The sequence below is a fragment of the Oncorhynchus gorbuscha genome, unplaced genomic scaffold (genome assembly GCF_021184085.1).
Source record: "Oncorhynchus gorbuscha isolate QuinsamMale2020 ecotype Even-year unplaced genomic scaffold, OgorEven_v1.0 Un_scaffold_14223, whole genome shotgun sequence".
Taxonomy (NCBI): domain Eukaryota; kingdom Metazoa; phylum Chordata; class Actinopteri; order Salmoniformes; family Salmonidae; genus Oncorhynchus; species Oncorhynchus gorbuscha.
Window position 1 is genome coordinate 643 of NW_025756241.1, and position 6,115 is coordinate 6,757.

A 6,115-nucleotide genomic window follows, 5' to 3' on the forward strand; every position below is an offset into this window, starting at 1 on the left:
TAAAGCGCTCAGGACCTCAGACTGTGTGCAAGTGCTGTCACCCTTCCAACAGGACAATGACCCTAAACATACAGCCAATACAATACAGGAGTCGCTCGGGGACAAGTCTCTGAATGTCCTTGAGTTGCCCCGCCAGAGCCCGGACTTGAAACCAATCAAACATCTCTGGAGAAACCTGAAAATACCTGTGCAGCGATGCTCCCATCCAAACTGACAGAGCTTGAGAGGATCTGTACAGAACAATGTGAGATACTCCCCAAATACAGATGTGCCAAGCTTGTAGCTTTCTACCCAAAAGACTCTAGAACGTAATCGCTGCCAAAAGTGCTTCAACAAACTACTGAGTAAAGGGTCTGAATACTTCTGTAAATGTCAGATTTCAGTTTTTTTGCTTTGACATTATGGGGTATTGTGTAGATTGATGAGTAAAAAACTTTTCATCAATTTTAGAATAAGCCTGTAACGTAACAAAATGTGGAAAAAGTCGAGGGGTCTGAATACTTTCCGAGTGCACTGTAATTGCAGAGAACCCGGTGTTTTGAGGATATATTTGCATGGCTGACAACGTTCTTATCCCTTACTTTATACCCAGCTTGCAATGAGGAATCGGCCCAGTTGCGGCTAGGAATCCTAGCCATAAGTAATACCAAAGATATTCTACTCATCTATCTGTGGTAATACTGCCAAAGGCGGCCCAGACTCTGGGCCACATGAGGTCGGCCAAGTATGACTCTCAGCGGAGTGCCCCGACTCTCAGCGGGAATCGGCCCAAATCCACTGTGCAAGCTGGGTAGCTAGCCAACTACGGCTATTTTACAGTCACGTCAAAAAGTGCAGCCAGAATAACAGCAAAGTATCTGCATTTTTATTTGTTTAACCTTTTTCAGAGACATTTATTTGGATACATCAATAACAATGAGCTCATGAGGCACATTTCGCCTGGCATAGAAAATGTGCTCTCTCTTTAGACAAACCTCCGCTGTTGAAAACGAAATGTTGGTCAAAAACAAATGTGAGATAATATCTAGATGCTTTTTATAGTGTAGATCAAGTGTATTCATTTCTTGGCTGGGCTGATGGGACAGTGGATTGCGCAGTCAGATGGAACAGAGTTAATGGGCATTTTGATGTCATATATTTAGCTGGTGGTAACTTGTGGAATAGACACTGGCTGAAATGCGCTTTAACTAGCATTCAGAATTAGACCCACCACTTGTATAATTAGTGATAATGCCCGATTGTTAGTCCTGAGACGAAATCAAATCGCCAATATATCCTACAAATACTAGCTTCAAGGGCATTATCACTTTTATGTACTTTTTATTTAACATTTACTCTATCAGGAGTCATACTTCGAGACTACGGTATCTTTTTTACAGATGAGCCCAAAATTACAGAAATGACAGAAATGCAGACATCAAATATAAATAAAATAAAACACATTAATCACTAATAAGGTCCTCAATCAGCTTCAGAACAATTGCATTAATTACTTAGGTATGTAAACGCTTTTATTTTTCCTGCGCAAACAAGCAACAGTATGCCTACTGTTAATCCAACTGGCAACACACAGCATGTTCTACTGCTCAGAATATTGCTATTTCCTGAAGCGATAGTTTAGGAAAAAACAGCCGAGTCCTCATTTTAGGCTGCCAATACCTGCCTGGGCGCTTCTGATATTTAATACTATTACGTAACATCATTGTTCTGCTTGAAGTGCCGAATTCAAGAGCAAGTACAGTACGCTACCAACAATGAAAGAGCAGAGCATAAGTGCTCTTTCGTTGTTTTTAATGTTGATTGTGAGATGGTGGCATACTAGGAGGTTAAGTAATTGTCCCAGTAAAAAAATAGCTTTAGGCATAGGTTTTCTCCACTTTACGCAATCACCACTTTACGCAATCACCACCTTCCGGAGACACCTGAAACCCCACCTCTTTAAGGAATACCTAGGATAGGATAAGTAATCCCTCTCACCCCCTAAGTTTTAGATGCACTATTGTAAAGTGACTGTTCCACTGGATGTCATAAGGTGAATGCATTCAATTTGTAAGTCGCTCTGGATAAGAGCGTCTGCTAAACGACTTAAATGTAATGTAAACAAACATTCACTTTACATGTTGGGCTTTTCAATTTTACACATAGGTGATTGTTAACATAACACATCAGGTGAGAAAAATAGTACTTTCATTTCACTTTAGCTGATTCAAAATTAATATGTATTACCTCACAAGTATCAGCATTATCCACTGAAGTGCAGTAGATAGTGTGTCTTGGCTTGCTCCAAAAATATCACCTGATAGTGGGTGGCACATAATCTTGGCTCGGTGAGACCCTTGGTGAGCTGTCCTTGGGATGATCCAATGCCATGATGAAAGCATCTGTCATGTCCCGGATGGTGCTTGACTGAATGGTCTTTCGATGCTCGACAACTTTATTAAGGATGAATTTACTGAACTCCTGGTTGAGCTCTTTAAAGTTTTCAAATATGTTTTTATTGGGTTGGGGAAATACTGGAGCCAAGGCATAACATCCACGATGCTTCCAGCTCCCACTGTTTGGGTGAATTGATAGTTTCGTCCCACCACTTGCGCAAACTCTTCGTCGTCGTATGAATACCTCTTTCCAAAGCACACGCCGGTCATTACGTTAGCGGTTGATACCACCAAGTATGTCATTGGCTGGAAATATTGGTGCTCTTTAGTTTTTACCAGGAAAATATGAAGCAGCTCCCTTACTTCGCAGACAACATGGTTTTCGAATGCCTTTTTGGTGTGCATGTTGCCGGTAGAAAACATCCGAACAGTAGATTGGGCCACTTTTCGATGCACTTTCCACCATTCGCTAAATGTACCAAAAGCAATGCCATCGCCATTGGAAACATATTGAAACGAGGCAAAGTCAGGTCTGCCTGCGAAATCAAATCCTTTTTTGATGAGCGCCTGCCTGATTGCGTCGCCATTCAGTACCACAACGTCCCGGCAGCCGAGTTTGATTTGAAAGACATCCCCATATTTCCGTGACATGCGAGAGAAATAGAGGTGAGGAGTGTTGCCAAGCTCTACTGCGTTCCCAATGACCGGCCAAGCGAACGGTCCAGGCGGGCTGTGTACTTCCCAGCTCCGCCTGATCCTGCGCCACAGGAGCATGGCAAAGAGAAAAGTCAAAGACGCCAACAGCAGGCCGATACTCCTTGGCATTGGCCGAGTCATCTCTTCGAATATAACTTTCAAGTCCATTATGGAGCCTAGAGAAAGCAATAAGTTAGTTATATAAAAAAAAAAAATTGATTATAGGGCAAAATACACGTAAATTCAATAATCATTATTTTGAGACACAAATATAGTCTAGCGGAAATATTATTACAGAGCAAAATATGGCGCAAAATACCGGGAATGAATAAGCACCACCTTGCAGTTCGTTTGTTGCTTCTTCTAAGAAAATAACAGCCTAATGTTAATTGTAGTTTGTCTGTTACTAATGTTTGGATGAATAAGCTCCTATCCCGTCGATGCAGGTTGTAAGGCTACGTTTTAATGTAAGCGCAAGAAGCGCGCTCATTTGGTCTCACTTATTTATATAGCGGATCCAGCTTGAAAGTACGAATTATTGAAGAATGAAATCCGCAAAACCTGCGCAATAGACAGAAAAAATAAATGCAGTTATTATGTCCAGTAACTTTATTTATATTATCGTGCAGTTCCAGACCTTCCACTCTCCACATGTGAATAGCCTTCTGTTGTCCCAAGTTATGATTTATCTTAAACAGAAGTGTCAAATAGCATCATAGCTCGTCAGCGTCTGAGTCGTGGTTTGTTGTAGAGCTGTCAGCTCCCCTCCCTCCCCCTTACTCTCTCCTCTCTCTCCCTCTCTGTCTGTCTCTCCGACCCACCAAGTCCAGTGTTCCCCAACTGGCAGCCGGCTGAGTGAATTTGGCCCGCGGGAGGTTTTACTTTGTCCCCCAAAGTTTTCTGAGCTGAAATAAATATTTTTGATTAAAAACATATAACAATAATAATTCTTTAATATAAAAGACTGTAAAAGAAAACACCAGGAAATCAGCTCAAGTAATTTTAATTTTGGAAATCTGTTCTCAAGGATTCCCACACATACTAGAGAGAAACAAGTGAACATTTACAAATGTATGCAAGGTTTGAAATGATTATGGTTTAGTCAAATATGATATCTCTTTGGGATTCTTGCTGTCAAATTTCAGTCTACAAATGATTTGTAATTATGTCCCGCCCCCCTGACCATCCGCTCAAGAAAAAAATCGTCCCGCTGCTGAATGTAGTTGATGATCCACAAACATAATGAAATATCATTATTTTTTTAAATGATAGTTAGTGTCTGATGAAAGCTATTGCTTATTCAAATTCAATAGCATTCAATATCTTAACATGCAGCAAATGAGAGAGGACTTATTTCATTTGAACTGTGTTGAATTTACGCAAATAAAGCTTGGGTGTAGGGGCCTACTCATCCATTCTTTCAAATGATCTGATATTGTAATTTATTAAGGATTTCAAACGAATTTGTGTCATTTACAGTTGAGCTAAATGCAAGGGACGAGTTTCAAATGGATCTAAGAACATGTATTTTTCATATGCTATGCTATGAATAAAAAAAGGGTCCTAATGTGTTTAGCCTACATATAGGCTAAACACAGGCTTGTATTATTAATTATGAATATTCTAAACTTTACAAACATGATAATGGTAATAATTATGAATAATAACCATACATTATTTTGAATTATAATTGTAAGCTGATAGTCCATTGTTTTATTCCCTTATTGAGGCCTGATGATATAGGCCTACAATACATGACAGGGACCGGGTTTCAACATAACCGGATTTCAAGCATCCATGCAATAACTTTGTAACTGTTGATCCCGCACAGTCAACTTATTTCCCATGTAGAAAATAGACTTTGAATGACCAACCAAAACATCATTCAATATTTCTATGCTATTAAAATGCTCAGAATTAAAGGAAAGTGTACCTTTTCTCTCATCTCTAACTATCAGGAAGCCTGAATGAATGGGCTGAGTGGGTATTCATGAAATCACCTTGACTGACAGCTCTTTGAAACGCCCTTGTGGTCGTTGCCAGGTAACAAACTCAAATCAAATCAAATTTTATTTGTCACAAACACATGATAAGCAGATGTTAATGCGAGTGTAGCGAAATGCTTGTGCTTCTAGTTACATTTACATTTAAGTCATTTAGCAGACGCTCTTATCCAGAGCGACTTACAAATTGGTGCATTCACCTTATGGCATCCAGTGGAACAGTCACTTTACAATAGTGCATCTAAATCTTAAAGGGGGTTGAGAATGATTACTTATCCTATCCTAGGTATTCCTTAAAGAGGTGGGGTTTCAGGTGTCTCCGGAAGGTGGTGATTGACTCCGCTGTCCTGGCGTCATGAGGGAGTTTGTTCCACCATTGGGGGGCCAGAGCAGCGAACAGTTTTGACTGGGCTGAGCGGGAGCTGTACTTCCTCAGTGGTAGGGAGGCGAGCAGGCCAGAGGTGGATGAACGCAGTGCCCTTGTTTGGGTGTAGGGCCTGATCAGAGCCTGGAGGTACTGAGGTGCCGTTCCCCTCACAGCTCCGTAGGCAAGCACCATGGTCTTGTAGCGGATGCGAGCTTCAACTGGAAGCCAGTGGAGAGAACGGAGGAGCGGGGTGACGTGAGAGAACTTGGGAAGGTTGAACACCAGACGGGCTGCGGCGTTCTGGATGAGTTGAAGGGGTTTAATGGCACAGGCAGGGAGCCCAGCCAACAGCGAGTTGCAGTAATCCAGACGGGAGATGACAAGTGCCTGGATTAGGACCTGCGCCGCTTCCTGTGTGAGGCAGGGTCGTACTCTGCGGATGTTGTAGAGCATGAACCTACAGGAACGGGCCACCGCCTTGATGTTGGTTGAGAACGACAGGGTGTTGTCCAGGATCACGCCAAGGTTCTTAGTGCTCTGGGAGGAGGACACAATGGAGTTGTCAACCGTGATGGCGAGATCATGGAACGGGCAGTCCTTCCCCGGGAGGAAGAGCAGCTCCGTCTTGCCGAGGTTCAGCTTGAGGTGGTGATCCGTCATCCACACTGATATGT

General features: G+C 42.0%; 1 pseudogene; it reads right to left on the minus strand.

The window, feature by feature from the left end:
• Positions 1-2,222: 2,222 nt before the first annotated feature.
• Positions 2,223-3,728, minus strand: LOC124030707 (annotated as a pseudogene).
• Between the last annotated feature and the right edge of the window lie 2,387 nt (positions 3,729-6,115).